The sequence below is a fragment of the Ranitomeya variabilis genome, chromosome 2 (genome assembly GCF_051348905.1).
Source record: "Ranitomeya variabilis isolate aRanVar5 chromosome 2, aRanVar5.hap1, whole genome shotgun sequence".
NCBI classification, from domain to species: Eukaryota; Metazoa; Chordata; class Amphibia; order Anura; family Dendrobatidae; genus Ranitomeya; species Ranitomeya variabilis.
Window position 1 is genome coordinate 1,105,247,939 of NC_135233.1, and position 27,125 is coordinate 1,105,275,063.

Consider the following 27,125-nt stretch of genomic DNA (forward strand, 5'->3'; position numbering starts at 1 on the left):
TCAAGGATTGAAAGTCAAAACGCATTGTTTCTGCCCAGTTTCGAACTGGGGACCTTTCGCGTGTGAGGCGAACGTGATAACCACTACACTACAGAAACTAGATAAAAGACATTACTGGGCTCATGACAAGCAATCGAGATCAAGAACTGAAAGTAAATAGCTTTGTTAACAAAGAATAATGGCATGTTTCTGCCCAGTTTCGAACTGGGGACCTTTCGCGTGTTAGGCGAACTTGATAACCACTACACTACAGAAACTCCATGCACAGCTCAAACTGTTCAAACATACCGAAATGAAATTGAAAAAAATGATACAGCCAAACTCAACAGGTCTTCCTCTATGTCTGAACACAGGACAAAGTGCACTTTCCAACCAAGGAACCTTTCTTTTGTCAGGCTAGTGAAAAAGAGAAAAAACATGCAAACAAAACCATTTTGCAAAAAGCAATCGCATGCCTTTGTCCAAAAGCCAAAAAGAAAGAGAAAAAGCAAGTAGATGCCTGGTTTCGCACCTTGATCCTATCAGGTGTTACTTGAACTAGAAAAACTTATACACTGTCAAAAACACACACTCTAGACAAAAGCAAACGCATGTAGAAACAAGCAAAGGGGTCAAAATGATGCTGATTACACCAACAATAGACACTTGTGATCAAAATAAAGAGAAACCGCATGCTTCTGCCCGGGATCGAACCGGAGACCTTTCGCGTGTAAAGCGAACGTGATAACCACTACACTACAGAAACGGAGCGAAAAAAGTTGCTGTGGTCAAGGCAAGGAATAAAGATCATGGATTGAAAGTCAAAACGCATTGTTTCTGCCCAGTTTCGAACTGGGGACCTTTCGCGTGTGAGGCGAACGTGATAACCACTACACTACAGAAACTAGATAAAAGACATTACTGGGCTCATGACAAGCAATCGAGATCAAGAACTGAAAGTCAATAGCTTTGTTAACAAAGAATAATGGCATGTTTCTGCCCAGTTTCGAACTGGGGACCTTTCGCGTGTTAGGCGAACGTGATAACCACTACACTACAGAAACTCCATGCACAGCTCAAACTGTTCAAACATACCGAAATGAAATTGAAAAAAATGATCCAGCCAAACTCAACAGGTCTTCCTCTATGTCTGAACACAGGACAAAGTGCACTTTCCAACCAAGGAACCTTTCTTTTGTCAGGCTAGTGAAAAAGAGAAAAAACATGCAAACAAAACCATTTTGCAAAAAGCAATGGCATGCCTTTGTCCAAAAGCCAAAAAGAAAGAGAAAAAGCAAGTAGATGCCTGGTTTCGCACCTTGATCCTATCAGGTGTTACTTGAACTAGAAAAACTTATACACTGTCAAAAACACACACTCTAGACAAAAGCAAACGCATGTAGAAACAAGCAAAGGGGTCAAAATGATGCTGATTACACCAACAATAGACACTTGTGATCAAAATAAAGAGAAACCGCATGCTTCTGCCCGGGATCGAACCGGAGACCTTTCGCGTGTAAAGCGAACGTGATAACCACTACACTACAGAAACGGAGCGAAAAAAGTTGCTGTGGTCAAGGCAAGGAATAAAGATCAAGGATTGAAAGTCAAAACGCATTGTTTCTGCCCAGTTTCGAACTGGGGACCTTTCGCGTGTGAGGCGAACATGATAACCACTACACTACAGAAACTAGATAAAAGACATTACTGGGCTCATGACAAGCAATCGAGATCAAGAACTGAAAATCAATAGCTTTGTTAACAAAGAATAATGGCATGTTTCTGCCCAGTTTCGAACTGGGGACCTTTCGCGTGTTAGGCGAACGTGATAACCACTACACTACAGAAACTCCATGCACAGCTCAAACTGTTCAAACATACCGAAATGAAATTGAAAAAAATGATCCAGCCAAACTCAACAGGTCTTCCTCTATGTCTGAACACAGGACAAAGTGCACTTTCCAACCAAGGAACCTTTCTTTTGTCAGGCTAGTGAAAAAGAGAAAAAACATGCAAACAAAACCATTTTGCAAAAAGCAATGGCATGCCTTTGTCCAAAAGCCAAAAAGAAAGAGAAAAAGCAAGTAGATGCCTGGTTTCGCACCTTGATCCTATCAGGTGTTACTTGAACTAGAAAAACTTATACACTGTCAAAAACACACACTCTAGACAAAAGCAAACGCATGTAGAAACAAGCAAAGGGGTCAAAATGATGCTGATTACACCAACAATAGACACTTGTGATCAAAATAAAGAGAAACCGCATGCTTCTGCCCGGGATCGAACCGGAGACCTTTCGCGTGTAAAGCGAACGTGATAACCACTACACTACAGAAACGGAGCGAAAAAAGTTGCTGTGGTCAAGGCAAGGAATAAAGATCAAGGATTGAAAGTCAAAACGCATTGTTTCTGCCCAGTTTCGAACTGGGGACCTTTCGCGTGTGAGGCAAACGTGATAACCACTACACTACAGAAACTAGATAAAAGACATTACTGGGCTCATGACAAGCAATCGACATCAAGAACTGAAAGTCAATAGCTTTGTTAACAAAGAATAATGGCATGTTTCTGCCCAGTTTCAAACTGGGGACCTTTCGCGTGTTAGGCGAACGTGATAACCACTACACTACAGAAACTCCATGCACAGCTCAAACTGTTCAAACATACCGAAATGAAATTGAAAAAAATGATCCAGCAAAACTCAACAGGTCTTCCTCTATGTCTGAACACAGGACAAAGTGCACTTTCCAACCAAGGAACCTTTCTTTTGTCAGGCTAGTGAAAAAGAGAAAAAACATGCAAACAAAACCATTTTGCAAAAAGCAATCGCATGCCTTTGTCCAAAAGCCAAAAAGAAAGAGAAAAAGCAAGTAGATGCCTGGTTTCGCACCTTGATCCTATCAGGTGTTACTTGAACTAGAAAAACTTATACACTGTCAAAAACACACACTCTTGACAAAAGCAAACGCATGTAGAAACAAGCAAAGGGGTCAAAATGATGCTGATTACACCAACAATAGACACTAGTGATCAAAATGAAGAGAAACCGCATGCTTCTGCCCGGGATCGAACCGGAGACCTTTCGCGTGTAAAGCGAACGTGATAACCACTACACTACAGAAACGGAGCAAAAAAGGTTGCTGTGGTCAAGGCAAGGAATAAAGATCAAGGATTGAAAGTCAAAACGCATTGTTTCTGCCCAGTTTCGAACTGGGGACCTTTCGCGTGTGAGGCGAACGTGATAACCACTACACTACAGAAACTAGATAAAAGACATTACTGGGCTCATGACAAGCAATCGAGATCAAGAACTGAAAGTCAATAGCTTTGTTAACAAAGAATAATGGCATGTTTCTGCCCAGTTTCGAACTGGGGACCTTTCGCGTGTTAGGCGAACGTGATAACCACTACACTACAGAAACTCCATGCACAGCTCAAACTGTTCAAACATACCGAAATGAAATTGAAAAAAATGATCCAGCCAAACTCAACAGGTCTTCCTCTATGTCTGAACACAGGACAAAGTGCACTTTCCAACCAAGGAACCTTTCTTTTGTCAGGCTAGTGAAAAAGAGAAAAAACATGCAAACAAAACCATTTTGCAAAAAGCAATCGCATGCCTTTGTCCAAAAGCCAAAAAGAAAGAGAAAAAGCAAGTAGATGCCTGGTTTCGCACCTTGATCCTATCAGGTGTTACTTGAACTAGAAAAACTTATACACTGTCAAAAACACACACTCTAGACAAAAGCAAACGCATGTAGAAACAAGCAAAGGGGTCAAAATGATGCTGATTACACCAACAATAGACACTTGTGATCAAAATAAAGAGAAACCGCATGCTTCTGCCCGGGATCGAACCGGAGACCTTTCGCGTGTAAAGCGAACGTGATAACCACTACACTACAGAAACGGAGCAAAAAAAGTTGCTGTGGTCAAGGCAAGGAATAAAGATCAAGGATTGAAAGTCAAAACGCATTGTTTCTGCCCAGTTTCGAACTGGGGACCTTTCGCGTGTGAGGCGAACGTGATAACCACTACACTACAGAAACTAGATAAAAGACATTACTGGGCTCATGACAAGCAATCGAGATCAAGAACTGAAAGTCAATAGCTTTGTTAACAAAGAATAATGGCATGTTTCTGCCCAGTTTCGAACTGGGGACCTTTCGCGTGTTAGGCGAACGTGATAACCACTACACTACAGAAACTCCATGCACAGCTCAAACTGTTCAAACATACCGAAATGAAATTGAAAAAAATGATCCAGCCAAACTCAACAGGTCTTCCTCTATGTCTGAACACAGGACAAAGTGCACTTTCCAACCAAGGAACCTTTCTTTTGTCAGGCTAGTGAAAAAGAGAAAAAACATGCAAACAAAACCATTTTGCAAAAAGCAATCGCATGCCTTTGTCCAAAAGCCAAAAAGAAAGAGAAAAAGCAAGTAGATGCCTGGTTTCGCACCTTGATCCTATCAGGTGTTACTTGAACTAGAAAAACTTATACACTGTCAAAAACACACACTCTAGACAAAAGCAAACGCATGTAGAAACAAGCAAAGGGGTCAAAATGATGCTGATTACACCAACAATAGACACTTGTGATCAAAATAAAGAGAAACCGCATGCTTCTGCCCGGGATCGAACCGGAGACCTTTCGCATGTAAAGCAAACGTGATAACCACTACACTACAGAAACGGAGCAAAAAAAGTTGCTGTGGTCAAGGCAAGGAATAAAGATCAAGGATTGAAAGTCAAAACGCATTGTTTCTGCCCAGTTTCGAACTGGGGACCTTTCGCGTGTGAGGCGAACGTGATAACCACTACACTACAGAAACTAGATAAAAGACATTACTGGGCTCATGACAAGCAATCGAGATCAAGAACTGAAAGTCAATAGCTTTGTTAACAAAGAATAATGGCATGTTTCTTTCACGTGTTAGGCGAACGTGATAACCACTACACTACAGAAACTCCATGCACAGCTCAAACTGTTCAAACATACCGAAATGAAATTGAAAAAAATGATCCAGCCAAACTCAACAGGTCTTCCTCTATGTCTGAACACAGGACAAAGTGCACTTTCCAACCAAGGAACCTTTCTTTTGTCAGGCTAGTGAAAAAGAGAAAAAACATGCAAACAAAACCATTTTGCAAAAAGCAATCGCATGCCTTTGTCCAAAAGCCAAAAAGAAAGAGAAAAAGCAAGTAGATGCCTGGTTTCGCACCTTGATCCTATCAGGTGTTACTTGAACTAGAAAAACTTATACACTGTCAAAAACACACACTCTAGACAAAAGCAAACGCATGTAGAAACAAGCAAAGGGGTCAAAATGATGCTGATTACACCAACAATAGACACTTGTGATCAAAATAAAGAGAAACCGCATGCTTCTGCCCGGGATCGAACCGGAGACCTTTCGCGTGTAAAGCGAACGTGATAACCACTACACTACAGAAACGGAGCGAAAAAAGTTGCTGTGGTCAAGGCAAGGAATAAAGATCAAGGATTGAAAGTCAAAACGCATTGTTTCTGCCCAGTTTCGAACTGGGGACCTTTCGCGTGTGAGGCGAACGTGATAACCACTACACTACAGAAACTAGATAAAAGACATTACTGGGCTCATGACAAGCAATCGAGATCAAGAACTGAAAGTCAATAGCTTTGTTAACAAAGAATAATGGCATGTTTCTGCCCAGTTTCGAACTGGGGACCTTTCACGTGTTAGGCGAACGTGATAACCACTACACTACAGAAACTCCATGCACAGCTCAAACTGTTCAAACATACCAAAATGAAATTGAAAAAAATGATCCAGCCAAACTCAACAGGTCTTCCTCTATGTCTGAACACAGGACAAAGTGCACTTTCCAACCAAGGAACCTTTCTTTTGTCAGGCTAGTGAAAAAGAGAAAAAACATGCAAACAAAACCATTTTGCAAAAAGCAATCGCATGCCTTTGTCCAAAAGCCAAAAAGAAAGAGAAAAAGCAAGTAGATGCCTGGTTTCGCACCTTGATCGTATCAGGTGTTACTTGAACTAGAAAAACTTATACACTGTCAAAAACACACACTCTAGACAAAAGCAAACGCATGTAGAAACAAGCAAAGGGGTCAAAATGATGCTGATTACACCAACAATAGACACTTGTGATCAAAACAAAGAGAAACCGCATGCTTCTGCCCGGGATCGAACCGGAGACATTTCGCGTGTAAAGCGAACGTGATAACCACTACACTACAGAAACGGAGCGAAAAAAGTTGCTGTGGTCAAGGCAAGGAATAAAGATCAAGGATTGAAAGTCAAAACGCATTGTTTCTGCCCAGTTTCGAACTGGGGACCTTTCGCGTGTGAGGCGAACATGATAACCACTACACTACAGAAACTAGATAAAAGACATTACTGGGCTCATGACAAGCAATCGAGATCAAGAACTGAAAGTCAATAGCTTTGTTAACAATGAATAATGGCATGTTTCTGCCCAGTTTCGAACTGGGGACCTTTCGCGTGTTAGGCGAACGTGATAACCACTACACTACAGAAACTCCATGCACAGCTCAAACTGTTCAAACATACCGAAATGAAATTGAAAAAAATGATCCAGCCAAACTCAACAGGTCTTCCTCTATGTCTGAACACAGGACAAAGTGCACTTTCCAACCAAGGAACCTTTCTTTTGTCAGGCTAGTGAAAAAGAGAAAAAACATGCAAACAAAACCATTTTGCAAAAAGCAATCGCATGCCTTTGTCCAAAAGCCAAAAAGAAAGAGAAAAAGCAAGTAGATGCCTGGTTTCGCACCTTGATCCTATCAGGTGTTACTTGAACTAGAAAAACTTATACACTGTCAAAAACACACACTCTAGACAAAAGCAAACGCATGTAGAAACAAGCAAAGGGGTCAAAATGATGCTGATTACACCAACAATAGACACTTGTGATCAAAATAAAGAGAAACCGCATGCTTCTGCCCGGGATCGAACCGGAGACCTTTCGCGTGTAAAGCGAACGTGATAACCACTACACTACAGAAACGGAGCGAAAAAAGTTGCTGTGGTCAAGGCAAGGAATAAAGATCAAGGATTGAAAGTCAAAACGCATTGTTTCTGCCCAGTTTCGAACTGGGGACCTTTCGCGTGTGAGGCGAACGTGATAACCACTACACTACAGAAACTAGATAAAAGACATTACTGGGCTCATGACAAGCAATCGAGATCAAGAACTGAAAGTCAATAGCTTTGTTAACAAAGAATAATGGCATGTTTCTGCCCAGTTTCGAACTGGGGACCTTTCGCGTGTTAGGCGAACGTGATAACCACTACACTACAGAAACTCCATGCACAGCTCAAACTGTTCAAACATACCGAAATGAAATTGAAAAAAATGATCCAGCCAAACTCAACAGGTCTTCCTCTATGTCTGAACACAGGACAAAGTGCACTTTCCAACCAAGGAACCTTTCTTTTGTCAGGCTAGTGAAAAAGAGAAAAAACATGCAAACAAAACCATTTTGCAAAAAGCAATCGCATGCCTTTGTCCAAAAGCCAAAAAGAAAGAGAAAAAGCAAGTAGATGCCTGGTTTCGCACCTTGATCCTATCAGGTGTTACTTGAACTAGAAAAACTTATACACTGTCAAAAACACACACTCTAGACAAAAGCAAACGCATGTAGAAACAAGCAAAGGGGTCAAAATGATGCTGATTACACCAACAATAGACACTTGTGATCAAAATAAAGAGAAACCGCATGCTTCTGCCCGGGATCGAACCGGAGACCTTTCGCGTGTAAAGCGAACGTGATAACCACTACACTACAGAAACGGAGCGAAAAAGGTTGCTGTGGTCAAGGCAAGGAATAAAGATCAAGGATTGAAAGTCAAAACGCATTGTTTCTGCCCAGTTTCGAACTGGGGACCTTTCGCGTGTGAGGCGAACGTGTGATAACCACTACACTACAGAAACTAGATAAAAGACATTACTGGGCTCATGACAAGCAATCGAGATCAAGAACTGAAAGTCAATAGCTTTGTTAACAAAGAATAATGGCATGTTTCTGCCCAGTTTCGAACTGGGGACCTTTCACGTGTTAGGCGAACGTGATAACCACTACACTACAGAAACTCCATGCACAGCTCAAACTGTTCAAACATACCGAAATGAAATTGAAAAAAATGATCCAGCCAAACTCAACAGGTCTTCCTCTATGTCTGAACACAGGACAAAGTGCACTTTCCAACCAAGGAACCTTTCTTTTGTCAGGCTAGTGAAAAAGAGAAAAAACATGCAAACAAAACCATTTTGCAAAAAGCAATTGCATGCCTTTGTCCAAAAGCCAAAAAGAAAGAGAAAAAGCAAGTAGATGCCTGGTTTCGCACCTTGATCCTATCAGGTGTTACTTGAACTAGAAAAACTTATACACTGTCAAAAACACACACTCTAGACAAAAGCAAACGCATGTAGAAACAAGCAAAGGGGTCAAAATGATGCTGATTACACCAACAATAGACACTTGTGATCAAAATAAAGAGAAACCGCATGCTTCTGCCCGGGATCGAACCGGAGACCTTTCGCGTGTAAAGCGAACGTGATAACCACTACACTACAGAAACGGAGCGAAAAAAGTTGCTGTGGTCAAGGCAAGGAATAAAGATCAAGGATTGAAAGTCAAAACGCATTGTTTCTGCCCAGTTTCGAACTGGGGACCTTTCGCGTGTGAGGCGAACGTGATAACCACTACACTACAGAAACTAGATAAAAGACATTACTGGGCTCATGACAAGCAATCGAGATCAAGAACTGAAAGTCAATAGCTTTGTTAACAAAGAATAATGGCATGTTTCTGCCCAGTTTCGAACTGGGGACCTTTCGCGTGTTAGGCGAACGTGATAACCACTACACTACAGAAACTCCATGCACAGCTCAAACTGTTCAAACATACCGAAATGAAATTGAAAAAAATGATCCAGCCAAACTCAACAGGTCTTCCTCTATGTCTGAACACAGGACAAAGTGCACTTTCCAACCAAGGAACCTTTCTTTTGTCAGGCTAGTGAAAAAGAGAAAAAACATGCAAACAAAACCATTTTGCAAAAAGCAATCGCATGCCTTTGTCCAAAAGCCAAAAAGAAAGAGAAAAAGCAAGTAGATGCCTGGTTTCGCACCTTGATCCTATCAGGTGTTACTTGAACTAGAAAAACTTATACACTGTCAAAAAAACACACTCTAGACAAAAGCAAACGCATGTAGAAACAAGCAAAGGGGTCAAAATGATGCTGATTACACCAACAATAGACACTTGTGATCAAAATAAAGAGAAACCGCATGCTTCTGCCCGGGATCGAACCGGAGACCTTTCGCGTGTAAAGCGAACGTGATAACCACTACACTACAGAAACGGAGCGAAAAAAGTTGCTGTGGTCAAGGCAAGGAATAAAGATCAAGGATTGAAAGTCAAAACACATTGTTTCTGCCCAGTTTCGAACTGGGGACCTTTCGCGTGTGAGGCGAACGTGATAACCACTACACTACAGAAACTAGATAAAAGACATTACTGGGCTCATGACAAGCAATCGAGATCAAGAACTGAAAGTCAATAGCTTTGTTAACAAAGAATAATGGCATGTTTCTGCCCAGTTTCGAACTGGGGACCTTTCGCGTGTTAGGTGAACGTGATAACCACTACACTACAGAAACTCCATGCACAGCTCAAACTGTTCAAACATACCGAAATGAAATTGAAAAAAATGATCCAGCCAAACTCAACAGGTCTTCCTCTATGTCTGAACACAGGACAAAGTGCACTTTCCAACCAAGGAACCTTTCTTTTGTCAGGCTAGTGAAAAAGAGAAAAAACATGCAAACAAAACCATTTTGCAAAAAGCAATCGCATGCCTTTGTCCAAAAGCCAAAAAGAAAGAGAAAAAGCAAGTAGATGCCTGGTTTCGCACCTTGATCCTATCAGGTGTTACTTGAACTAGAAAAACTTATACACTGTCAAAAACACACACTCTAGACAAAAGCAAACGCATGTAGAAACAAGCAAAGGGGTCAAAATGATGCTGATTACACCAACAATAGACACTTGTGATCAAAATAAAGAGAAACCGCATGCTTCTGCCCGGGATCGAACCGGAGACATTTCGCGTGTAAAGCGAACGTGATAACCACTAAACTACAGAAACGGAGCGAAAAAAGTTGCTGTGGTCAAGGCAAGGAATAAAGATCAAGGATTGAAAGTCAAAACGCATTGTTTCTGCCCAGTTTCGAACTGGGGACCTTTCGCGTGTGAGGCGAACATGATAACCACTACACTACAGAAACTAGATAAAAGACATTACTGGGCTCATGACAAGCAATCGAGATCAAGAACTGAAAGTCAATAGCTTTGTTAACAAAGAATAATGGCATGTTTCTGCCCAGTTTCGAACTGGGGACCTTTCGCGTGTTAGGCGAACGTGATAACCACTACACTACAGAAACTCCATGCACAGCTCAAACTGTTCAAACATACCGAAATGAAATTGAAAAAAATGATCCAGCCAAACTCAACAGGTCTTCCTCTATGTCTGAACACAGGACAAAGTGCACTTTCCAACCAAGGAACCTTTCTTTTGTCAGGCTAGTGAAAAAGAGAAAAAAACATGCAAACAAAACCATTTTGCAAAAAGCAATCGCATGCCTTTGTCCAAAAGCCAAAAAGAAAGAGAAAAAGCAAGTAGATGCCTGGTTTCGCACCTTGATCCTATCAGGTGTTACTTGAACTAGAAAAACTTATACACTGTCAAAGACACACACTCTAGACAAAAGCAAACGCATGTAGAAACAAGCAAAGGGGTCAAAATGATGCTGATTACACCAACAATAGACACTTGTGATCAAAATAAAGAGAAACCGCATGCTTCTGCCCGGGATCGAACCGGAGACCTTTCGCGTGTAAAGCGAACGTGATAACCACTACACTACAGAAACGGAGCGAAAAAAGTTGCTGTGGTCAAGGCAAGGAATAAAGATCAAGGATTGAAAGTCAAAACGCATTGTTTCTGCCCAGTTTCGAACTGGGGACCTTTCGCGTGTGAGGCGAACGTGATAACCACTACACTACAGAAACTAGATAAAAGACATTACTGGGCTCATGACAAGCAATCGAGATCAAGAACTGAAAGTCAATAGCTTTGTTAACAAAGAATAATGGCATGTTTCTGCCCAGTTTCGAACTGGTGACCTTTCGCGTGTTAGGCGAACGTGATAACCACTACACTACAGAAACTCCATGCACAGCTCAAACTGTTCAAACATACCGAAATGAAATTGAAAAAAATGATCCAGCCAAACTCAACAGGTCTTCCTCTATGTCTGAACACAGGACAAAGTGCACTTTCCAACCAAGGAACCTTTCTTTTGTCAGGCTAGTGAAAAAGAGAAAAAACATGCAAACAAAACCATTTTGCAAAAAGCAATCGCATGCCTTTGTCCAAAAGCCAAAAAGAAAGAGAAAAAGCAAGTAGATGCCTGGTTTCGCACCTTGATCCTATCAGGTGTTACTTGAACTAGAAAAACTTATACACTGTCAAAAACACACACTCTAGACAAAAGCAAACGCATGTAGAAACAAGCAAAGGGGTCAAAATGATGCTGATTACACCAACAATAGACACTTGTGATCAAAATAAAGAGAAACCGCATGCTTCTGCCCGGGATCGAACCGGAGACCTTTCGCGTGTAAAGCGAACGTGATAACCACTACACTACAGAAACGGAGCGAAAAAAGTTGCTGTGGTCAAGGCAAGGAATAAAGATCAAGGATTGAAAGTCAAAACGCATTGTTTCTGCCCAGTTTCGAACTGGGGACCTTTCGCGTGTGAGGCGAACGTGATAACCACTACACTACAGAAACTAGATAAAAGACATTACTGGGCTCATGACAAGCAATCGAGATCAAGAACTGAAAGTCAATAGCTTTGTTAACAAAGAATAATGGCATGTTTCTGCCCAGTTTCGAACTGGGGACCTTTCGCGTGTTAGGCGAACGTGATAACCACTACACTACAGAAACTCCATGCACAGCTCAAACTGTTCAAACATACCGAAATGAAATTGAAAAAAATGATCCAGCCAAACTCAACAGGTCTTCCTCTATGTCTGAACACAGGACAAAGTGCACTTTCCAACCAAGGAACCTTTCTTTTGTCAGGCTAGTGAAAAAGAGAAAAAACATGCAAACAAAACCATTTTGCAAAAAGCAATCGCATGCCTTTGTCCAAAAGCCAAAAAGAAAGAGAAAAAGCAAGTAGATGCCTGGTTTCGCACCTTGATCCTATCAGGTGTTACTTGAACTAGAAAAACTTATACACTGTCAAAAAAACACACTCTAGACAAAAGCAAACGCATGTAGAAACAAGCAAAGGGGTCAAAATGATGCTGATTACACCAACAATAGACACTTGTGATCAAAATAAAGAGAAACCGCATGCTTCTGCCCGGGATCGAACCGGAGACCTTTCGCGTGTAAAGCGAACGTGATAACCACTACACTACAGAAACGGAGCGAAAAAAGTTGCATTGGTCAAGGCAAGGAATAAAGATCAAGGATTGAAAGTCAAAACGCATTGTTTCTGCCCAGTTTCGAACTGGGGACCTTTCGCGTGTGAGGCGAACGTGATAACCACTACACTACAGAAACTAGATAAAAGACATTACTGGGCTCATGACAAGCAATCGAGATCAAGAACTGAAAGTCAATAGCTTTGTTAACAAAGAATAATGGCATGTTTCTGCCCAGTTTCGAACTGGGGACCTTTCGCGTGTTAGGCGAACGTGATAACCACTACACTACAGAAACTCCATGCACAGCTCAAACTGTTCAAACATACCGAAATGAAATTGAAAAAAATGATCCAGCCAAACTCAACAGGTCTTCCTCTATGTCTGAACACAGGACAAAGTGCACTTTCCAACCAAGGAACCTTTCTTTTGTCAGGCTAGTGAAAAAGAGAAAAAACATGCAAACAAAACCATTTTGCAAAAAGCAATCGCATGCCTTTGTCCAAAAGCCAAAAAGAAAGAGAAAAAGCAAGTAGATGCCTGGTTTCGCACCTTGATCCTATCAGGTGTTACTTGAACTAGAAAAACTTATACACTGTCAAAAACACACACTCTAGACAAAAGCAAACGCATGTAGAAACAAGCAAAGGGGTCAAAATGATGCTGATTACACCAACAATAGACACTTGTGATCAAAATAAAGAGAAACCGCATGCTTCTGCCCGGGATCGAACCGGAGACATTTCGCGTGTAAAGCGAACGTGATAACCACTAAACTACAGAAACGGAGCGAAAAAAGTTGCTGTGGTCAAGGCAAGGAATAAAGATCAAGGATTGAAAGTCAAAACGCATTGTTTCTGCCCAGTTTCGAACTGGGGACCTTTCGCGTGTGAGGCGAACATGATAACCACTACACTACAGAAACTAGATAAAAGACATTACTGGGCTCATGACAAGCAATCGAGATCAAGAACTGAAAGTCAATAGCTTTGTTAACAAAGAATAATGGCATGTTTCTGCCCAGTTTCGAACTGGGGACCTTTCGCGTGTTAGGCGAACGTGATAACCACTACACTACAGAAACTCCATGCACAGCTCAAACTGTTCAAACATACCGAAATGAAATTGAAAAAAATGATCCAGCCAAACTCAACAGGTCTTCCTCTATGTCTGAACACAGGACAAAGTGCACTTTCCAACCAAGGAACCTTTCTTTTGTCAGGCTAGTGAAAAAGAGAAAAAAACATGCAAACAAAACCATTTTGCAAAAAGCAATCGCATGCCTTTGTCCAAAAGCCAAAAAGAAAGAGAAAAAGCAAGTAGATGCCTGGTTTCGCACCTTGATCCTATCAGGTGTTACTTGAACTAGAAAAACTTATACACTGTCAAAGACACACACTCTAGACAAAAGCAAACGCATGTAGAAACAAGCAAAGGGGTCAAAATGATGCTGATTACACCAACAATAGACACTTGTGATCAAAATAAAGAGAAACCGCATGCTTCTGCCCGGGATCGAACCGGAGACCTTTCGCGTGTAAAGCGAACGTGATAACCACTACACTACAGAAACGGAGCGAAAAAAGTTGCTGTGGTCAAGGCAAGGAATAAAGATCAAGGATTGAAAGTCAAAACGCATTGTTTCTGCCCAGTTTCGAACTGGGGACCTTTCGCGTGTGAGGCGAACGTGATAACCACTACACTACAGAAACTAGATAAAAGACATTACTGGGCTCATGACAAGCAATCGAGATCAAGAACTGAAAGTCAATAGCTTTGTTAACAAAGAATAATGGCATGTTTCTGCCCAGTTTCGAACTGGTGACCTTTCGCGTGTTAGGCGAACGTGATAACCACTACACTACAGAAACTCCATGCACAGCTCAAACTGTTCAAACATACCGAAATGAAATTGAAAAAAATGATCCAGCCAAACTCAACAGGTCTTCCTCTATGTCTGAACACAGGACAAAGTGCACTTTCCAACCAAGGAACCTTTCTTTTGTCAGGCTAGTGAAAAAGAGAAAAAACATGCAAACAAAACCATTTTGCAAAAAGCAATCGCATGCCTTTGTCCAAAAGCCAAAAAGAAAGAGAAAAAGCAAGTAGATGCCTGGTTTCGCACCTTGATCCTATCAGGTGTTACTTGAACTAGAAAAACTTATACACTGTCAAAAACACACACTCTAGACAAAAGCAAACGCATGTAGAAACAAGCAAAGGGGTCAAAATGATGCTGATTACACCAACAATAGACACTTGTGATCAAAATAAAGAGAAACCGCATGCTTCTGCCCGGGATCGAACCGGAGACCTTTCGCGTGTAAAGCGAACGTGATAACCACTACACTACAGAAAAGGAGCGAAAAAAGTTGCTGTGGTCAAGGCAAGGAATAAAGATCAAGGATTGAAAGTCAAAACGCATTGTTTCTGCCCAGTTTCGAACTGGGGACCTTTCGCGTGTGAGGCGAACGTGATAACCACTACACTACAGAAACTAGATAAAAGACATTACTGGGCTCATGACAAGCAATCGAGATCAAGAACTGAAAGTCAATAGCTTTATTAACAAAGAATAATGGCATGTTTCTGCCCAGTTTCGAACTGGGGACCTTTCGCGTGTTAGGCGAACGTGATAACCACTACACTACAGAAACTCCATGCACAGCTCAAACTGTTCAAACATACCGAAATGAAATTGAAAAAAATGATCCAGCCAAACTCAACAGGTCTTCCTCTATGTCTGAACACAGGACAAAGTGCACTTTCCAACCAAGGAACCTTTCTTTTGTCAGGCTAGTGAAAAAGAGAAAAAACATGCAAACAAAACCATTTTGCAAAAAGCAATCGCATGCCTTTGTCCAAAAGCCAAAAAGAAAGAGAAAAAGCAAGTAGATGCCTGGTTTCGCACCTTGATCCTATCAGGTGTTACTTGAACTAGAAAAACTTATACACTGTCAAAAACACACACTCTAGACAAAAGCAAACGCATGTAGAAACAAGCAAAGGGGTCAAAATGATGCTGATTACACCAACAATAGACACTTGTGATCAAAATAAAGAGAAACCGCATGCTTCTGCCCGGGATCGAACCGGAGACCTTTCGCGTGTAAAGCGAACGTGATAACCACTACACTACAGAAATGGAGCGAAAAAAGTTGCTGTGGTCAAGGCAAGGAATAAAGATCAAGGATTGAAAGTCAAAACGCATTGTTTCTGCCCAGTTTCGAACTGGGGACCTTTCGCGTGTGAGGCGAACGTGATAACCACTACACTACAGAAACTAGATAAAAGACATTACTGGGCTCATGACAAGCAATCGAGATCAAGAACTGAAAGTCAATAGCTTTGTTAACAAAGAATAATGGCATGTTTCTGCCCAGTTTCGAACTGGGGACCTTTCGCGTGTTAGGCGAACGTGATAACCACTACACTACAGAAACTCCATGCACAGCTCAAACTGTTCAAACATACCGAAATGAAATTGAAAAAAATGATCCAGCCAAACTCAACAGGTCTTCCTCTATGTCTGAACACAGGACAAAGTGCACTTTCCAACCAAGGAACCTTTCTTTTGTCAGGCTAGTGAAAAAGAGAAAAAACATGCAAACAAAACCATTTTGCAAAAAGCAATCGCATGCCTTTGTCCAAAAGCCAAAAAGAAAGAGAAAAAGCAAGTAGATGCCTGGTTTCGCACCTTGATCCTATCAGGTGTTACTTGAACTAGAAAAACTTATACACTGTCAAAAACACACACTCTAGACAAAAGCAAACGCATGTAGAAACAAGCAAAGGGGTCAAAATGATGCTGATTACACCAACAATAGACACTTGTGATCAAAATAAAGAGAAACCGCATGCTTCTGCCCGGGATCGAACCGGAGACATTTCGCGTGTAAAGCGAACGTGATAACCACTAAACTACAGAAACGGAGCGAAAAAAGTTGCTGTGGTCAAGGCAAGGAATAAAGATCAAGGATTGAAAGTCAAAACGCATTGTTTCTGCCCAGTTTCGAACTGGGGACCTTTCGCGTGTGAGGCGAACGTGATAACCACTACACTACAGAAACTAGATAAAAGAAATTACTGGGCTCATGACAAGCAATCGAGATCAAGAACTGAAAGTCAATAGCTTTGTTAACAAAGAATAATGGCATGTTTCTGCCCAGTTTCGAACTGGGGACCTTTCGCGTGTTAGGCGAACGTGATAACCACTACACTACAGAAACTCCATGCACAGCTCAAACTGTTCAAACATACCGAAATGAAATTGAAAAAAATGATCCAGCCAAACTCAACAGGTCTTCCTCTATGTCTGAACACAGGACAAAGTGCACTTTCCAACCAAGGAACCTTTCTTTTGTCAGGCTAGTGAAAAAGAGAAAAAAACATGCAAACAAAACCATTTTGCAAAAAGCAATTGCATGCCTTTGTCCAAAAGCCAAAAAGAAAGAGAAAAAGCAAGTAGATGCCTGGTTTCGCACCTTGATCCTATCAGGTGTTACTTGAACTAGAAAAACTTATACACTGTCAAAGACACACACTCTAGACAAAAGCAAACGCATGTAGAAACAAGCAAAGGGGTCAAAATGATGCTGATTACACCAACAATAGACACTTGTGATCAAAATAAAGAGAAACCGCATGCTTCTGCCCGGGATCGAACCGGAGACCTTTCGCGTGTAAAGCGAACGTGATAACCACTACACTACAGAAACGGAGCGAAAAAAGTTGCTGTGGTCAAGGCAAGGAATAAAGATCAAGGATTGAAAGTCAAAACGCATTGTTTCTGCCCAGTTTCGAACTGGGGACCTTTCGCGTGTGAGGCGAACGTGATAACCACTACACTACAGAAACTAGATAAAAGACATTACTGGGCTCATGACAAGCAATCGAGATCAAGAACTGAAAGTTTCTGCCCAGTTTCGAACTGGTGACCTTTCGCGTGTTAGGCGAACGTGATAACCACTACACTACAGAAACTCCATGCACAGCTCAAACTGTTCAAACATACCGAAATGAAATTGAAAAAAATGATCCAGCCAAACTCAACAGGTCTTCCTCTATGTCTGAACACAGGACAAAGTGCACTTTCCAACCAAGGAACCTTTCTTTTGTCAGGCTAGTGAAAAAGAGAAAAAACATGCAAACAAAACCATTTTGCAAAAAGCAATGGCATGCCTTTGTCCAAAAGCCAAAAAGAAAGAGAAAAAGCAAGTAGATGCCTGGTTTCGCACCTTGATCCTATCAGGTGTTACTTGAACTAGAAAAACTTATACACTGTCAAAAACACACACTCTAGACAAAAGCAAACGCATGTAGAAACAAGCAAAGGGGTCAAAATGATGCTGATTACACCAACAATAGACACTTGTGATCAAAATAAAGAGAAACCGCATGCTTCTGCCCGGGATCGAACCGGAGACCTTTCGCGTTTAAAGCGAACGTGATAACCACTACACTACAGAAACGGAGCGAAAAAAGTTGCTGTGGTCAAGGCAAGGAATAAAGATCAAGGATTGAAAGTCAAAACGCATTGTTTCTGCCCAGTTTCGAACTGGGGACCTTTCGCGTGTTAGGCGAACGTGATAACCACTACACTACAGAAACTAGATAAAAGACATTACTGGGCTCATGACAAGCAATCGAGATCAAGAACTGAAAGTCAATAGCTTTGTTAACAAAGAATAATGGCATGTTTCTGCCCAGTTTCGAACTGGGGACCTTTCGCGTGTTAGGCGAACGTGATAACCACTACACTACAGAAACTCCATGCACAGCTCAAACTGTTCAAACATACCGAAATGAAATTGAAAAAAATGATCCAGCCAAACTCAACAGGTCTTCCTCTATGTCTGAACACAGGACAAAGTGCACTTTCCAACCAAGGAACCTTTCTTTTGTCAGGCTAGTGAAAAAGAGAAAAAACATGCAAACAAAACCATTTTGCAAAAAGCAATCGCATGCCTTTGTCCAAAAGCCAAAAAGAAAGAGAAAAAGCAAGTAGATGCCTGGTTTCGCACCTTGATCCTATCAGGTGTTACTTGAACTAGAAAAACTTATACACTGTCAAAGACACACACTCTAGACAAAAGCAAACGCATGTAGAAACAAGCAAAGGGGTCAAAATGATGCTGATTACACCAACAATAGACACTTGTGATCAAAATAAAGAGAAACCGCATGCTTCTGCCCGGGATCGAACCGGAGACCTTTCGCGTGTAAAGCGAACGTGATAACCACTACACTACAGAAACGGAGCGAAAAAAGTTGCTGTGGTCAAGGCAAGGAATAAAGATCAAGGATTGAAAGTCAAAACGCATTGTTTCTGCCCAGTTTCGAACTGGGGACCTTTCGCGTGTGAGGCGAACGTGATAACCACTACACTACAGAAACTAGATAAAAGACATTACTGGGCTCATGACAAGCAATCGAGATCAAGAACTGAAAGTCAATAGCTTTGTTAACAAAGAATAATGGCATGTTTCTGCCCAGTTTCGAACTGGTGACCTTTCGTGTGTTAGGCGAACGTGATAACCACTACACTACAGAAACTCCATGCACAGCTCAAACTGTTCAAACATACCGAAATGAAATTGAAAAAAATGATCCAGCCAAACTCAACAGGTCTTCCTCTATGTCTGAACACAGGACAAAGTGCACTTTCCAACCAAGGAACCTTTCTTTTGTCAGGCTAGTGAAAAAGAGAAAAAACATGCAAACAAAACCATTTTGCAAAAAGCAATCGCATGCCTTTGTCCAAAAGCCAAAAAGAAAGAGAAAAAGCAAGTAGATGCCTGGTTTCGCACCTTGATCCTATCAGGTGTTACTTGAACTAGAAAAACTTATACACTGTCAAAAACACACACTCTAGACAAAAGCAAACGCATGTAGAAACAAGCAAAGGGGTCAAAATGATGCTGATTACACCAACAATAGACACTTGTGATCAAAATAAAGAGAAACCGCATGCTTCTGCCCGGGATCGAACCGGAGACCTTTCGCGTGTAAAGCGAACGTGATAACCACTACACTACAGAAACGGAGCGAAAAAAGTTGCTGTGGTCAAGGCAAGGAATAAAGATCAAGGATTGAAAGTCAAAACGCATTGTTTCTGCCCAGTTTCGAACTGGGGACCTTTCGCGTGTTAGGCGAACGTGATAACCACTACACTACAGAAACTAGATAAAAGACATTACTGGGCTCATGACAAGCAATCGAGATCAAGAACTGAAAGTCAATAGCTTTGTTAACAAAGAATAATGGCATGTTTCTGCCCAGTTTCGAACTGGGGACCTTTCGCGTGTTAGGCGAACGTGATAACCACTACACTACAGAAACTCCATGCACAGCTCAAACTGTTCAAACATACCGAAATGAAATTGAAAAAAATGATCCAGGCAAACTCAACAGGTCTTCCTCTATGTCTGAACACAGGACAAAGTGCACTTTCCAACCAAGGAACCTTTCTTTTGTCAGGCTAGTGAAAAAGAGAAAAAACATGCAAACAAAACCATTTTGCAAAAAGCAATCGCATGCCTTTGTCCAAAAGCCAAAAAGAAAGAGAAAAAGCAAGTAGATGCCTGGTTTCGCACCTTGATCCTATCAGGTGTTACTTGAACTAGAAAAACTTATACACTGTCAAAAACACACACTCTAGACAAAAGCAAACGCATGTAGAAACAAGCAAAGGGGTCAAAATGATGCTGATTACACCAACAATAGACACTTGTGATCAAAATAAAGAGAAACCGCATGCTTCTGCCTGGGATCGAACCGGAGACCTTTCGCGTGTAAAGCGAACGTGATAACCACTACACTACAGAAACGGAGAGAAAAAGGTTGCTGTGGTCAAGGCAAGGAATAAAGATCAAGGATTGAAAGTCAAAACACATTGTTTCTGCCCGGTTTTGAACTGGGGACCTTTCGCGTGTGAGGCGAACGTGATAACCACTACACTACAGAAACTAGATAAAAGACATTACTGGGCTCATGACAAGCAATCGAGATCAAGAACTGAAAGTCAACAGCTTTGTTAACAAAGAATAATGGCATGTTTCTGCCCAGTTTCGAACTGGGGACCTTTCGCGTGTTAGGCGAACGTGATAACCACTACACTACAGAAACTCCATGCACAGCTCAAACTGTTCAAACATACCGAAATGAAATTGAAAAAAATGATCCAGCCAAACTCAACAGGTCTTCCTCTATGTCTGAACACAGGACAAAGTGCACTTTCCAACCAAGGAACCTTTCTTTTGTCAGGCTAGTGAAAAAGAGAAAAAACATGCAAACAAAACCATTTTGCAAAAAGCAATCGCATGCCTTTGTCCAAAAGCCAAAAAGAAAGAGAAAAAGCAAGTAGATGCCTGGTTTCGCACCTTGATCCTATCAGGTGTTACTTGAACTAGAAAAACTTATACACTGTCAAAAACACACACTCTTGACAAAAGCAAACGCATGTAGAAACAAGCAAAGGGGTCAAAATGATGCTGATTACACCAACAATAGACACTTGTGATCAAAATAAAGAGAAACCGCATGCTTCTGCCCGGGATCGAACCGGAGACCTTTCGCGTGTAAAGCGAACGTGATAACCACTACACTACAGAAACAGAGCGAAAAAGGTTGCTGTGGTCAAGGCAAGGAATAAAGATCAAGGATTGAAAGTCAAAACGCATTGTTTCTGCCCAGTTTCGAACTGGGGACCTTTCGCGTGTGAGGCGAGCGTGATAACCACTACACTACAGAAACTAGATAAAAGACATTACTGGGCTCATGACAAGCAATCGAGATCAAGAACTGAAAGTCAATAGCTTTGTTAACAAAGAATAAAGGCATGTTTCTGCCCAGTTTCGAACTGGGGACCTTTCGCGTGTTAGGCGAACGTGATAACCACTACACTACAGAAACTCCATGCACAGCTCAAACTGTTCAAACATACCGAAATGAAATTGAAAAAAATGATCCAGCCAAACTCAACAGGTCTTCCTCTATGTCTGAACACAGGACAAAGTGCACTTTCCAACCAAGGAACCTTTCTTTTGTCAGGCTAGTGAAAAAGAGAAAAAACATGCAAACAAAACCATTTTGCAAAAAGCAATCGCATGCCTTTGTCCAAAAGCCAAAAAGAAAGAGAAAAAGCAAGTAGATGCCTGGTTTCGCACCTTGATCCTATCAGGTGTTACTTGAACTAGAAAAACTTATACACTGTCAAAAACACACACTCTTGACAAAAGCAAACGCATGTAGAAACAAGCAAAGGGGTCAAAATGATGCTGATTACACCAACACTAGACACTTGTGATCAAAATAAAGAGAAACCGCATGCTTCTGCCCGGGATCGAACCGGAGACCTTTCGCGTGTAAAGCGAACGTGATAACCACTACACTACAGAAACGGAGCGAAAAAGGTTGCTGTGGTCAAGGCAAGGAACAAAGATCAAGGATTGAAAGTCAAAACGCATTGTTTCTGCCCAGTTTCGAACTGGGGACCTTTCGCGTGTGAGGCGAGCGTGATAACCACTACACTACAGAAACTAGATAAAAGACATTACTGGGCTCATGACAAGCAATCGAGATCAAGAACTGAAAGTCAATAGCTTTGTTAACAAAGAATAATGGCATGTTTCTGCCCAGTTTCGAACTGGGGACCTTTCGCGTGTTAGGCGAACGTGATAACCACTACACTAAAGAAACTCCATGCACAGCTCAAACTGTTCAAACATACCGAAATGAAATTGAAAAAAATGATCCAGCCAAACTCAACAGGTCTTCCTCTATGTCTGAACACAGGACAAAGTGCACTTTCCAACCAAGGAACCTTTCTTTTGTCAGGCTAGTGAAAAAGAGAAAAAACATGCAAACAAAACCATTTTGCAAAAAGCAATCGCATGCCTTTGTCCAAAAGCCAAAAAGAAAGAGAAAAAGCAAGTAGATGCCTGGTTTCGCACCTTGATCCTATCAGGTGTTACTTGAACTAGAAAAACTTATACACTGTCAAAAACACACACTCTTGACAAAAGCAAACGCATGTAGAAACAAGCAAAGGGGTCAAAATGATGCTGATTACACCAACAATAGACACTTGTGATCAAAATAAAGAGAAACCGCATGCTTCTGCCCGGGATCGAACCGGAGACCTTTCGCGTGTAAAGCGAACGTGATAACCACTACCCTACAGAAACAGAGCGAAAAAGGTTGCTGTGGTCAAGGCAAGGAATAAAGATCAAGGATTGAAAGTCAAAACGCATTGTTTCTGCCCAGTTTCGAACTGGGGACCTTTCGCGTGTGAGGCGAGCGTGATAACCACTACACTACAGAAACTAGATAAAAGACATTACTGGGCTCATGACAAGCAATCGAGATCAAGAACTGAAAGTCAATAGCTTTGTTAACAAAGAATAATGGCATGTTTCTGCCCAGTTTCGAACTGGGGACCTTTCGCGTGTTAGGCGAACGTGATAACCACTACACTACAGAAACTCCATGCACAGCTCAAACTGTTCAAACATACCGAAATGAAATTGAAAAAAATGATCCAGCCAAACTCAACAGGTCTTCCTCTATGTCTGAACACAGGACAAAGTGCACTTTCCAACCAAGGAACCTTTCTTTTGTCAGGCTAGTGAAAAAGAGAAAAAACATGCAAACAAAACCATTTTGCAAAAAGCAATCGCATGCCTTTGTCCAAAAGCCAAAAAGAAAGAGAAAAAGCAAGTAGATGCCTGGTTTCGCACCTTGATCCTATCAGGTGTTACTTGAACTAGAAAAACTTATACACTGTCAAAAACACACACTCTTGACAAAAGCAAACGCATGTAGAAACAAGCAAAGGGGTCAAAATGATGCTGATTACACCAACACTAGACACTTGTGATCAAAATAAAGAGAAACCGCATGCTTCTGCCCGGGATCGAACCGGAGACCTTTCGCGTGTAAAGCGAACGAGATAACCACTACACTACAGAAACGGAGCGAAAAAGGTTGCTGTGGTCAAGGCAAGGAACAAAGATCAAGGATTGAAAGTCAAAACGCATTGTTTCTGCCCAGTTTCGAACTGGGGACCTTTCGCGTGTGAGGCGAGCGTGATAACCACTACACTACAGAAACTAGATAAAAGACATTACTGGGCTCATGACAAGCAATCGAGATCAAGAACTGAAAGTCAATAGCTTTGTTAACAAAGAATAATGGCATGTTTCTGCCCAGTTTCGAACTGGGGACCTTTCGCGTGTTAGGCGAACGTGATAACCACTACACTACAGAAACTCCATGCACAGCTCAAACTGTTCAAACATACCGAAATGAAATTGAAAAAAATGATCCAGCCAAACTCAACAGGTCTTCCTCTATGTCTGAACACAGGACAAAGTGCACTTTCCAACCAAGGAACCTTTCTTTTGTCAGGCTAGTTAAAAAGAGAAAAAACATGCAAACAAAACCATTTTGCAAAAAGCAATCGCATGCCTTTGTCCAAAAGCCAAAAAGAAAGAGAAAAAGCAAGTAGATGCCTGGTTTCGCACCTTGATCCTATCAGGTGTTACTTGAACTAGAAAAACTTATACACTGTCAAAAACACACACTCTTGACAAAAGCAAACGCATGTAGAAACAAGCAAAGGGGTCAAAATGATGCTGATTACACCAACACTAGACACTTGTGATCAAAATAAAGAGAAACCGCATGCTTCTGCCCGGGATCGAACCAGAGACCTTTCGCGTGTAAAGCGAACGTGATAACCACTACACTACAGAAACGGAGCAAAAAAGGTTGCTGTGGTCAAGGCAAGGAATAAAGATCAAGGATTGAAAGTCAAAACGCATTGTTTCTGCCCAGTTTCGAACTGGGGACCTTTCGCGTGTGAGGCGAACGTGATAACCACTACACTACAGAAACTAGATAAAAGACATTACTGGGCTCATGACAAGCAATCGAGATCAAGAACTGAAAGTCAATAGCTTTGTTAACAAAGAATAATGGCATGTTTCTGCCCAGTTTCGAACTGGGGACCTTTCGCGTGTTAGGCGAACGTGATAACCACTACACTACAGAAACTCCATGCACAAATCAAACTGTTCAAACATACCGAAATGAAATTGAAAAAAATGATCCAGCCAAACTCAACAGGTCTTCCTCTATGTCTGAACACAGGACAAAGTGCACTTTCCAACCAAGGAACCTTTCTTTTGTCAGGCTAGTGAAAAAGAGAAAAAACATGCAAACAAAACCATTTTGCAAAAAGCAATCGCATGCCTTTGTCCAAAAGCCAAAAAGAAAGAGAAAAAGCAAGTAGATGCCTGGTTTCGCACCTTGATCCTATCAGGTGTTACTTGAACTAGAAAAACTTATACACTGTCAAAAACACACACTCTTGACAAAAGCAAACGCATGTAGAAACAAGCAAAGGGGTCAAAATGATGCTGATTAATCCAACAATAGACACTTGTGATCAAAATAAAGAGAAACCGCATGCTTCTGCCCGGGATCAAACCGGAGACCTTTCGCGTGTAAAGCGAACGTGATAACCACTACACTACAGAAACGGAGCGATAAAGGTTGCTGTGGTCAAGGCAAGGAATAAAGATCAATGATTGAAAGTCAAAACGCATTGTTTCTGCCCAGTTTCGAACTGGGGACCTTTCGCGTGTGAGGCGAACGTGATAACCACTACACTACAGAAACTAGATAAAAGACATTACTGGGCTCATGACAAGCAATCGAGATCAAGAACTGAAAGTCAATAGCTTTGTTAACAAAGAATAATGGCATGTTTCTGCCCAGTTTCGAACTGGGGACCTTTCGCGTGTTAGGCGAACGTGATAACCACTACACTACAGAAACTCCACGCACAGCTCAAACTGTTCAAACATACCGAAATGAAATTGAAAAAAATGATCCAGCCAAACTCAACAGGTCTTCCTCTATGTCTGAACACAGGACAAAGTGCACTTTCCAACCAAGGAACCTTTCTTTTGTCAGGCTAGTGAAAAAGAGAAAAAACATGCAAACAAAACCATTTTGCAAAAAGCAATCGCATGCCTTTGTCCAAAAGCCAAAAAGAAAGAGAAAAAGCAAGTAGATGCCTGGTTTCGCACCTTGATCCTATCAGGTGTTACTTGAACTAGAAAAACTTATACACTGTCAAAAACACACACTCTTGACAAAAGCAAACGCATGTAGAAACAAGCAAAGGGGTCAAAATGATGCTGATTACACCAACACTAGACACTTGTGATCAAAATAAGGAGAAACCGCATGCTTCTGCCCGGGATCGAACCGGAGACCTTTCGCGTGTAAAGCGAACGTGATAACCACTACACTACAGAAACGGAGCGAAAAAGGTTGCTGTGGTCAAGGCAAGGAATAAAGATCAAGGATTGAAAGTCAAAACGCATTGTTTCTGCCCAGTTTCGAACTGGGGACCTTTCGCGTGTGAGGCGAGCGTGATAACCACTACACTACAGAAACTAGATAAAAGACATTACTGGGCTCATGACAAGCAATCGAGATCAAGAACTGAAAGTCAATAGCTTTGTTAACAAAGAATAATGGCATGTTTCTGCCCAGTTTCGAACTGGGGACCTTTCACGTGTTAGGCGAACGTGATAACCACTACACTACAGAAACTCCATGCACAGCTCAAACTGTTCAAACATACCGAAATGAAATTGAAAAAAATGATCCAGCCAAACTCAACAGGTCTTCCTCTATGTCTGAACACAGGACAAAGTGCACTTTCCAACCAAGGAACCTTTCTTTTGTCAGGCTAGTGAAAAAGAGAAAAAACATGCAAACAAAACCATTTTGCAAAAAGCAATCGCATGCCTTTGTCCAAAAGCCAAAAAGAAAGAGAAAAAGCAAGTAGATGCCTGGTTTCGCACCTTGATCCTATCAGGTGTTACTTGAACTAGAAAAACTTATACACTGTCAAAAACACACACTCTTGACAAAAGCAAACGCATGTAGAAACAAGCAAAGGGGTCAAAATGATGCTGATTACACCAACAATAGACACTTGTGATCAAAATAAAGAGAAACCGCATGCTTCTGCCCGGGATCGAACCGGAGACCTTTCGCGTGTAAAGCGAACGTGATAACCACTACACTACAGAAACGGAGCGAAAAAGGTTGCTGTGGTCAAGGCAAGGAATAAAGATCAAGGATTGAAAGTCAAAACGCATTGTTTTTGCCCAGTTTCGAACTGGGGACCTTTCGCGTGTGAGGCGAGCGTGATAACCACTACACTACAGAAACTAGATAAAAGACATTACTGGGCTCATGACAAACAATCGAGATCAAGAACTGAAAGTCAATAGCTTTGTTAACAAAGAATAATGGCATGTTTCTGCCCAGTTTCGAACTGGGGACCTTTCGCGTGTTAGGCGAACGTGATAACCACTACACTACAGAAACTCCATGCACAGCTCAAACTGTTCAAACATACGAAATGAAATTGAAAAAAATGATCCAGCCAAACTCAACAGGTCTTCCTCTATGTCTGAACACAGGACAAAGTGCACTTTCCAACCAAGGAACCTTTCTTTTGTCAGGCTAGTGAAAAAGAGAAAAAACATGCAAACAAAACCATTTTGCAAAACGCAATCGCAT

General features: G+C 41.5%; 69 non-coding genes across 69 annotated transcripts; all 69 read right to left on the minus strand.

Moving 5' to 3' along the window:
* Positions 1 to 25: 25 nt before the first annotated feature.
* On the minus strand, positions 26 to 98 carry TRNAV-CAC (transfer RNA valine (anticodon CAC)). The gene has a single exon. It is a non-coding gene; the product is annotated as a tRNA-Val (tRNA).
* Positions 99 to 672: 574 nt separating this feature from the next.
* TRNAV-UAC (transfer RNA valine (anticodon UAC)) lies at positions 673 to 745 on the minus strand. The gene has a single exon. It is a non-coding gene; the product is annotated as a tRNA-Val (tRNA).
* Positions 746 to 811: 66 nt separating this feature from the next.
* On the minus strand, positions 812 to 884 carry TRNAV-CAC (transfer RNA valine (anticodon CAC)). The gene has a single exon. It is a non-coding gene; the product is annotated as a tRNA-Val (tRNA).
* An 86-nt stretch (positions 885 to 970) lies between these two features.
* Positions 971 to 1,043, minus strand: TRNAV-AAC (transfer RNA valine (anticodon AAC)). Its single transcript has one exon. It is a non-coding gene; the product is annotated as a tRNA-Val (tRNA).
* Positions 1,044 to 1,458: 415 nt separating this feature from the next.
* TRNAV-UAC (transfer RNA valine (anticodon UAC)) lies at positions 1,459 to 1,531 on the minus strand. Its single transcript has one exon. It is a non-coding gene; the product is annotated as a tRNA-Val (tRNA).
* A 225-nt stretch (positions 1,532 to 1,756) lies between these two features.
* Positions 1,757 to 1,829, minus strand: TRNAV-AAC (transfer RNA valine (anticodon AAC)). Its single transcript has one exon. It is a non-coding gene; the product is annotated as a tRNA-Val (tRNA).
* Positions 1,830 to 2,244: 415 nt separating this feature from the next.
* TRNAV-UAC (transfer RNA valine (anticodon UAC)) lies at positions 2,245 to 2,317 on the minus strand. The gene has a single exon. It is a non-coding gene; the product is annotated as a tRNA-Val (tRNA).
* A 713-nt stretch (positions 2,318 to 3,030) lies between these two features.
* On the minus strand, positions 3,031 to 3,103 carry TRNAV-UAC (transfer RNA valine (anticodon UAC)). Its single transcript has one exon. It is a non-coding gene; the product is annotated as a tRNA-Val (tRNA).
* A 66-nt stretch (positions 3,104 to 3,169) lies between these two features.
* TRNAV-CAC (transfer RNA valine (anticodon CAC)) lies at positions 3,170 to 3,242 on the minus strand. Its single transcript has one exon. It is a non-coding gene; the product is annotated as a tRNA-Val (tRNA).
* An 86-nt stretch (positions 3,243 to 3,328) lies between these two features.
* Positions 3,329 to 3,401, minus strand: TRNAV-AAC (transfer RNA valine (anticodon AAC)). Its single transcript has one exon. It is a non-coding gene; the product is annotated as a tRNA-Val (tRNA).
* A 415-nt stretch (positions 3,402 to 3,816) lies between these two features.
* TRNAV-UAC (transfer RNA valine (anticodon UAC)) lies at positions 3,817 to 3,889 on the minus strand. Its single transcript has one exon. It is a non-coding gene; the product is annotated as a tRNA-Val (tRNA).
* Positions 3,890 to 3,955: 66 nt separating this feature from the next.
* TRNAV-CAC (transfer RNA valine (anticodon CAC)) lies at positions 3,956 to 4,028 on the minus strand. The gene has a single exon. It is a non-coding gene; the product is annotated as a tRNA-Val (tRNA).
* Positions 4,029 to 4,114: 86 nt separating this feature from the next.
* TRNAV-AAC (transfer RNA valine (anticodon AAC)) lies at positions 4,115 to 4,187 on the minus strand. The gene has a single exon. It is a non-coding gene; the product is annotated as a tRNA-Val (tRNA).
* Positions 4,188 to 4,741: 554 nt separating this feature from the next.
* Positions 4,742 to 4,814, minus strand: TRNAV-CAC (transfer RNA valine (anticodon CAC)). The gene has a single exon. It is a non-coding gene; the product is annotated as a tRNA-Val (tRNA).
* Positions 4,815 to 5,365: 551 nt separating this feature from the next.
* Positions 5,366 to 5,438, minus strand: TRNAV-UAC (transfer RNA valine (anticodon UAC)). The gene has a single exon. It is a non-coding gene; the product is annotated as a tRNA-Val (tRNA).
* Positions 5,439 to 5,504: 66 nt separating this feature from the next.
* TRNAV-CAC (transfer RNA valine (anticodon CAC)) lies at positions 5,505 to 5,577 on the minus strand. The gene has a single exon. It is a non-coding gene; the product is annotated as a tRNA-Val (tRNA).
* A 574-nt stretch (positions 5,578 to 6,151) lies between these two features.
* On the minus strand, positions 6,152 to 6,224 carry TRNAV-UAC (transfer RNA valine (anticodon UAC)). The gene has a single exon. It is a non-coding gene; the product is annotated as a tRNA-Val (tRNA).
* Positions 6,225 to 6,449: 225 nt separating this feature from the next.
* Positions 6,450 to 6,522, minus strand: TRNAV-AAC (transfer RNA valine (anticodon AAC)). The gene has a single exon. It is a non-coding gene; the product is annotated as a tRNA-Val (tRNA).
* A 415-nt stretch (positions 6,523 to 6,937) lies between these two features.
* Positions 6,938 to 7,010, minus strand: TRNAV-UAC (transfer RNA valine (anticodon UAC)). Its single transcript has one exon. It is a non-coding gene; the product is annotated as a tRNA-Val (tRNA).
* Positions 7,011 to 7,076: 66 nt separating this feature from the next.
* TRNAV-CAC (transfer RNA valine (anticodon CAC)) lies at positions 7,077 to 7,149 on the minus strand. Its single transcript has one exon. It is a non-coding gene; the product is annotated as a tRNA-Val (tRNA).
* An 86-nt stretch (positions 7,150 to 7,235) lies between these two features.
* TRNAV-AAC (transfer RNA valine (anticodon AAC)) lies at positions 7,236 to 7,308 on the minus strand. The gene has a single exon. It is a non-coding gene; the product is annotated as a tRNA-Val (tRNA).
* A 415-nt stretch (positions 7,309 to 7,723) lies between these two features.
* Positions 7,724 to 7,796, minus strand: TRNAV-UAC (transfer RNA valine (anticodon UAC)). Its single transcript has one exon. It is a non-coding gene; the product is annotated as a tRNA-Val (tRNA).
* A 715-nt stretch (positions 7,797 to 8,511) lies between these two features.
* TRNAV-UAC (transfer RNA valine (anticodon UAC)) lies at positions 8,512 to 8,584 on the minus strand. The gene has a single exon. It is a non-coding gene; the product is annotated as a tRNA-Val (tRNA).
* Positions 8,585 to 8,650: 66 nt separating this feature from the next.
* On the minus strand, positions 8,651 to 8,723 carry TRNAV-CAC (transfer RNA valine (anticodon CAC)). Its single transcript has one exon. It is a non-coding gene; the product is annotated as a tRNA-Val (tRNA).
* An 86-nt stretch (positions 8,724 to 8,809) lies between these two features.
* Positions 8,810 to 8,882, minus strand: TRNAV-AAC (transfer RNA valine (anticodon AAC)). The gene has a single exon. It is a non-coding gene; the product is annotated as a tRNA-Val (tRNA).
* Positions 8,883 to 9,297: 415 nt separating this feature from the next.
* On the minus strand, positions 9,298 to 9,370 carry TRNAV-UAC (transfer RNA valine (anticodon UAC)). Its single transcript has one exon. It is a non-coding gene; the product is annotated as a tRNA-Val (tRNA).
* Positions 9,371 to 9,436: 66 nt separating this feature from the next.
* Positions 9,437 to 9,509, minus strand: TRNAV-CAC (transfer RNA valine (anticodon CAC)). The gene has a single exon. It is a non-coding gene; the product is annotated as a tRNA-Val (tRNA).
* An 872-nt stretch (positions 9,510 to 10,381) lies between these two features.
* Positions 10,382 to 10,454, minus strand: TRNAV-AAC (transfer RNA valine (anticodon AAC)). The gene has a single exon. It is a non-coding gene; the product is annotated as a tRNA-Val (tRNA).
* A 416-nt stretch (positions 10,455 to 10,870) lies between these two features.
* Positions 10,871 to 10,943, minus strand: TRNAV-UAC (transfer RNA valine (anticodon UAC)). The gene has a single exon. It is a non-coding gene; the product is annotated as a tRNA-Val (tRNA).
* Positions 10,944 to 11,009: 66 nt separating this feature from the next.
* Positions 11,010 to 11,082, minus strand: TRNAV-CAC (transfer RNA valine (anticodon CAC)). Its single transcript has one exon. It is a non-coding gene; the product is annotated as a tRNA-Val (tRNA).
* Positions 11,083 to 11,656: 574 nt separating this feature from the next.
* Positions 11,657 to 11,729, minus strand: TRNAV-UAC (transfer RNA valine (anticodon UAC)). Its single transcript has one exon. It is a non-coding gene; the product is annotated as a tRNA-Val (tRNA).
* Positions 11,730 to 11,795: 66 nt separating this feature from the next.
* Positions 11,796 to 11,868, minus strand: TRNAV-CAC (transfer RNA valine (anticodon CAC)). The gene has a single exon. It is a non-coding gene; the product is annotated as a tRNA-Val (tRNA).
* An 86-nt stretch (positions 11,869 to 11,954) lies between these two features.
* Positions 11,955 to 12,027, minus strand: TRNAV-AAC (transfer RNA valine (anticodon AAC)). The gene has a single exon. It is a non-coding gene; the product is annotated as a tRNA-Val (tRNA).
* Positions 12,028 to 12,442: 415 nt separating this feature from the next.
* On the minus strand, positions 12,443 to 12,515 carry TRNAV-UAC (transfer RNA valine (anticodon UAC)). Its single transcript has one exon. It is a non-coding gene; the product is annotated as a tRNA-Val (tRNA).
* Positions 12,516 to 12,581: 66 nt separating this feature from the next.
* Positions 12,582 to 12,654, minus strand: TRNAV-CAC (transfer RNA valine (anticodon CAC)). The gene has a single exon. It is a non-coding gene; the product is annotated as a tRNA-Val (tRNA).
* Positions 12,655 to 12,740: 86 nt separating this feature from the next.
* TRNAV-AAC (transfer RNA valine (anticodon AAC)) lies at positions 12,741 to 12,813 on the minus strand. The gene has a single exon. It is a non-coding gene; the product is annotated as a tRNA-Val (tRNA).
* Positions 12,814 to 13,526: 713 nt separating this feature from the next.
* On the minus strand, positions 13,527 to 13,599 carry TRNAV-AAC (transfer RNA valine (anticodon AAC)). Its single transcript has one exon. It is a non-coding gene; the product is annotated as a tRNA-Val (tRNA).
* A 416-nt stretch (positions 13,600 to 14,015) lies between these two features.
* On the minus strand, positions 14,016 to 14,088 carry TRNAV-UAC (transfer RNA valine (anticodon UAC)). Its single transcript has one exon. It is a non-coding gene; the product is annotated as a tRNA-Val (tRNA).
* Positions 14,089 to 14,154: 66 nt separating this feature from the next.
* Positions 14,155 to 14,227, minus strand: TRNAV-CAC (transfer RNA valine (anticodon CAC)). The gene has a single exon. It is a non-coding gene; the product is annotated as a tRNA-Val (tRNA).
* A 713-nt stretch (positions 14,228 to 14,940) lies between these two features.
* TRNAV-CAC (transfer RNA valine (anticodon CAC)) lies at positions 14,941 to 15,013 on the minus strand. Its single transcript has one exon. It is a non-coding gene; the product is annotated as a tRNA-Val (tRNA).
* An 86-nt stretch (positions 15,014 to 15,099) lies between these two features.
* Positions 15,100 to 15,172, minus strand: TRNAV-AAC (transfer RNA valine (anticodon AAC)). Its single transcript has one exon. It is a non-coding gene; the product is annotated as a tRNA-Val (tRNA).
* Positions 15,173 to 15,726: 554 nt separating this feature from the next.
* Positions 15,727 to 15,799, minus strand: TRNAV-CAC (transfer RNA valine (anticodon CAC)). Its single transcript has one exon. It is a non-coding gene; the product is annotated as a tRNA-Val (tRNA).
* Positions 15,800 to 15,885: 86 nt separating this feature from the next.
* On the minus strand, positions 15,886 to 15,958 carry TRNAV-AAC (transfer RNA valine (anticodon AAC)). Its single transcript has one exon. It is a non-coding gene; the product is annotated as a tRNA-Val (tRNA).
* Positions 15,959 to 16,512: 554 nt separating this feature from the next.
* TRNAV-CAC (transfer RNA valine (anticodon CAC)) lies at positions 16,513 to 16,585 on the minus strand. Its single transcript has one exon. It is a non-coding gene; the product is annotated as a tRNA-Val (tRNA).
* An 86-nt stretch (positions 16,586 to 16,671) lies between these two features.
* Positions 16,672 to 16,744, minus strand: TRNAV-AAC (transfer RNA valine (anticodon AAC)). The gene has a single exon. It is a non-coding gene; the product is annotated as a tRNA-Val (tRNA).
* A 416-nt stretch (positions 16,745 to 17,160) lies between these two features.
* Positions 17,161 to 17,233, minus strand: TRNAV-UAC (transfer RNA valine (anticodon UAC)). The gene has a single exon. It is a non-coding gene; the product is annotated as a tRNA-Val (tRNA).
* A 66-nt stretch (positions 17,234 to 17,299) lies between these two features.
* On the minus strand, positions 17,300 to 17,372 carry TRNAV-CAC (transfer RNA valine (anticodon CAC)). Its single transcript has one exon. It is a non-coding gene; the product is annotated as a tRNA-Val (tRNA).
* A 541-nt stretch (positions 17,373 to 17,913) lies between these two features.
* TRNAL-UAA (transfer RNA leucine (anticodon UAA)) lies at positions 17,914 to 17,986 on the minus strand. Its single transcript has one exon. It is a non-coding gene; the product is annotated as a tRNA-Leu (tRNA).
* A 66-nt stretch (positions 17,987 to 18,052) lies between these two features.
* Positions 18,053 to 18,125, minus strand: TRNAV-AAC (transfer RNA valine (anticodon AAC)). The gene has a single exon. It is a non-coding gene; the product is annotated as a tRNA-Val (tRNA).
* An 86-nt stretch (positions 18,126 to 18,211) lies between these two features.
* TRNAV-AAC (transfer RNA valine (anticodon AAC)) lies at positions 18,212 to 18,284 on the minus strand. Its single transcript has one exon. It is a non-coding gene; the product is annotated as a tRNA-Val (tRNA).
* Positions 18,285 to 18,699: 415 nt separating this feature from the next.
* On the minus strand, positions 18,700 to 18,772 carry TRNAV-UAC (transfer RNA valine (anticodon UAC)). The gene has a single exon. It is a non-coding gene; the product is annotated as a tRNA-Val (tRNA).
* Positions 18,773 to 18,838: 66 nt separating this feature from the next.
* Positions 18,839 to 18,911, minus strand: TRNAV-CAC (transfer RNA valine (anticodon CAC)). The gene has a single exon. It is a non-coding gene; the product is annotated as a tRNA-Val (tRNA).
* A 574-nt stretch (positions 18,912 to 19,485) lies between these two features.
* Positions 19,486 to 19,558, minus strand: TRNAV-UAC (transfer RNA valine (anticodon UAC)). Its single transcript has one exon. It is a non-coding gene; the product is annotated as a tRNA-Val (tRNA).
* Positions 19,559 to 19,624: 66 nt separating this feature from the next.
* On the minus strand, positions 19,625 to 19,697 carry TRNAV-AAC (transfer RNA valine (anticodon AAC)). The gene has a single exon. It is a non-coding gene; the product is annotated as a tRNA-Val (tRNA).
* Positions 19,698 to 19,783: 86 nt separating this feature from the next.
* TRNAV-AAC (transfer RNA valine (anticodon AAC)) lies at positions 19,784 to 19,856 on the minus strand. Its single transcript has one exon. It is a non-coding gene; the product is annotated as a tRNA-Val (tRNA).
* A 713-nt stretch (positions 19,857 to 20,569) lies between these two features.
* TRNAV-AAC (transfer RNA valine (anticodon AAC)) lies at positions 20,570 to 20,642 on the minus strand. The gene has a single exon. It is a non-coding gene; the product is annotated as a tRNA-Val (tRNA).
* Positions 20,643 to 21,057: 415 nt separating this feature from the next.
* On the minus strand, positions 21,058 to 21,130 carry TRNAV-UAC (transfer RNA valine (anticodon UAC)). The gene has a single exon. It is a non-coding gene; the product is annotated as a tRNA-Val (tRNA).
* A 225-nt stretch (positions 21,131 to 21,355) lies between these two features.
* TRNAV-AAC (transfer RNA valine (anticodon AAC)) lies at positions 21,356 to 21,428 on the minus strand. The gene has a single exon. It is a non-coding gene; the product is annotated as a tRNA-Val (tRNA).
* Positions 21,429 to 21,843: 415 nt separating this feature from the next.
* On the minus strand, positions 21,844 to 21,916 carry TRNAV-UAC (transfer RNA valine (anticodon UAC)). Its single transcript has one exon. It is a non-coding gene; the product is annotated as a tRNA-Val (tRNA).
* Positions 21,917 to 22,927: 1,011 nt separating this feature from the next.
* On the minus strand, positions 22,928 to 23,000 carry TRNAV-AAC (transfer RNA valine (anticodon AAC)). Its single transcript has one exon. It is a non-coding gene; the product is annotated as a tRNA-Val (tRNA).
* Positions 23,001 to 23,713: 713 nt separating this feature from the next.
* On the minus strand, positions 23,714 to 23,786 carry TRNAV-AAC (transfer RNA valine (anticodon AAC)). Its single transcript has one exon. It is a non-coding gene; the product is annotated as a tRNA-Val (tRNA).
* A 415-nt stretch (positions 23,787 to 24,201) lies between these two features.
* On the minus strand, positions 24,202 to 24,274 carry TRNAV-UAC (transfer RNA valine (anticodon UAC)). The gene has a single exon. It is a non-coding gene; the product is annotated as a tRNA-Val (tRNA).
* Positions 24,275 to 24,340: 66 nt separating this feature from the next.
* TRNAV-CAC (transfer RNA valine (anticodon CAC)) lies at positions 24,341 to 24,413 on the minus strand. The gene has a single exon. It is a non-coding gene; the product is annotated as a tRNA-Val (tRNA).
* Positions 24,414 to 24,499: 86 nt separating this feature from the next.
* TRNAV-AAC (transfer RNA valine (anticodon AAC)) lies at positions 24,500 to 24,572 on the minus strand. Its single transcript has one exon. It is a non-coding gene; the product is annotated as a tRNA-Val (tRNA).
* A 554-nt stretch (positions 24,573 to 25,126) lies between these two features.
* TRNAV-CAC (transfer RNA valine (anticodon CAC)) lies at positions 25,127 to 25,199 on the minus strand. Its single transcript has one exon. It is a non-coding gene; the product is annotated as a tRNA-Val (tRNA).
* An 86-nt stretch (positions 25,200 to 25,285) lies between these two features.
* TRNAV-AAC (transfer RNA valine (anticodon AAC)) lies at positions 25,286 to 25,358 on the minus strand. Its single transcript has one exon. It is a non-coding gene; the product is annotated as a tRNA-Val (tRNA).
* Positions 25,359 to 25,773: 415 nt separating this feature from the next.
* Positions 25,774 to 25,846, minus strand: TRNAV-UAC (transfer RNA valine (anticodon UAC)). The gene has a single exon. It is a non-coding gene; the product is annotated as a tRNA-Val (tRNA).
* A 713-nt stretch (positions 25,847 to 26,559) lies between these two features.
* On the minus strand, positions 26,560 to 26,632 carry TRNAV-UAC (transfer RNA valine (anticodon UAC)). The gene has a single exon. It is a non-coding gene; the product is annotated as a tRNA-Val (tRNA).
* Positions 26,633 to 26,857: 225 nt separating this feature from the next.
* TRNAV-AAC (transfer RNA valine (anticodon AAC)) lies at positions 26,858 to 26,930 on the minus strand. Its single transcript has one exon. It is a non-coding gene; the product is annotated as a tRNA-Val (tRNA).
* Positions 26,931 to 27,125: the final 195 nt, after the last annotated feature.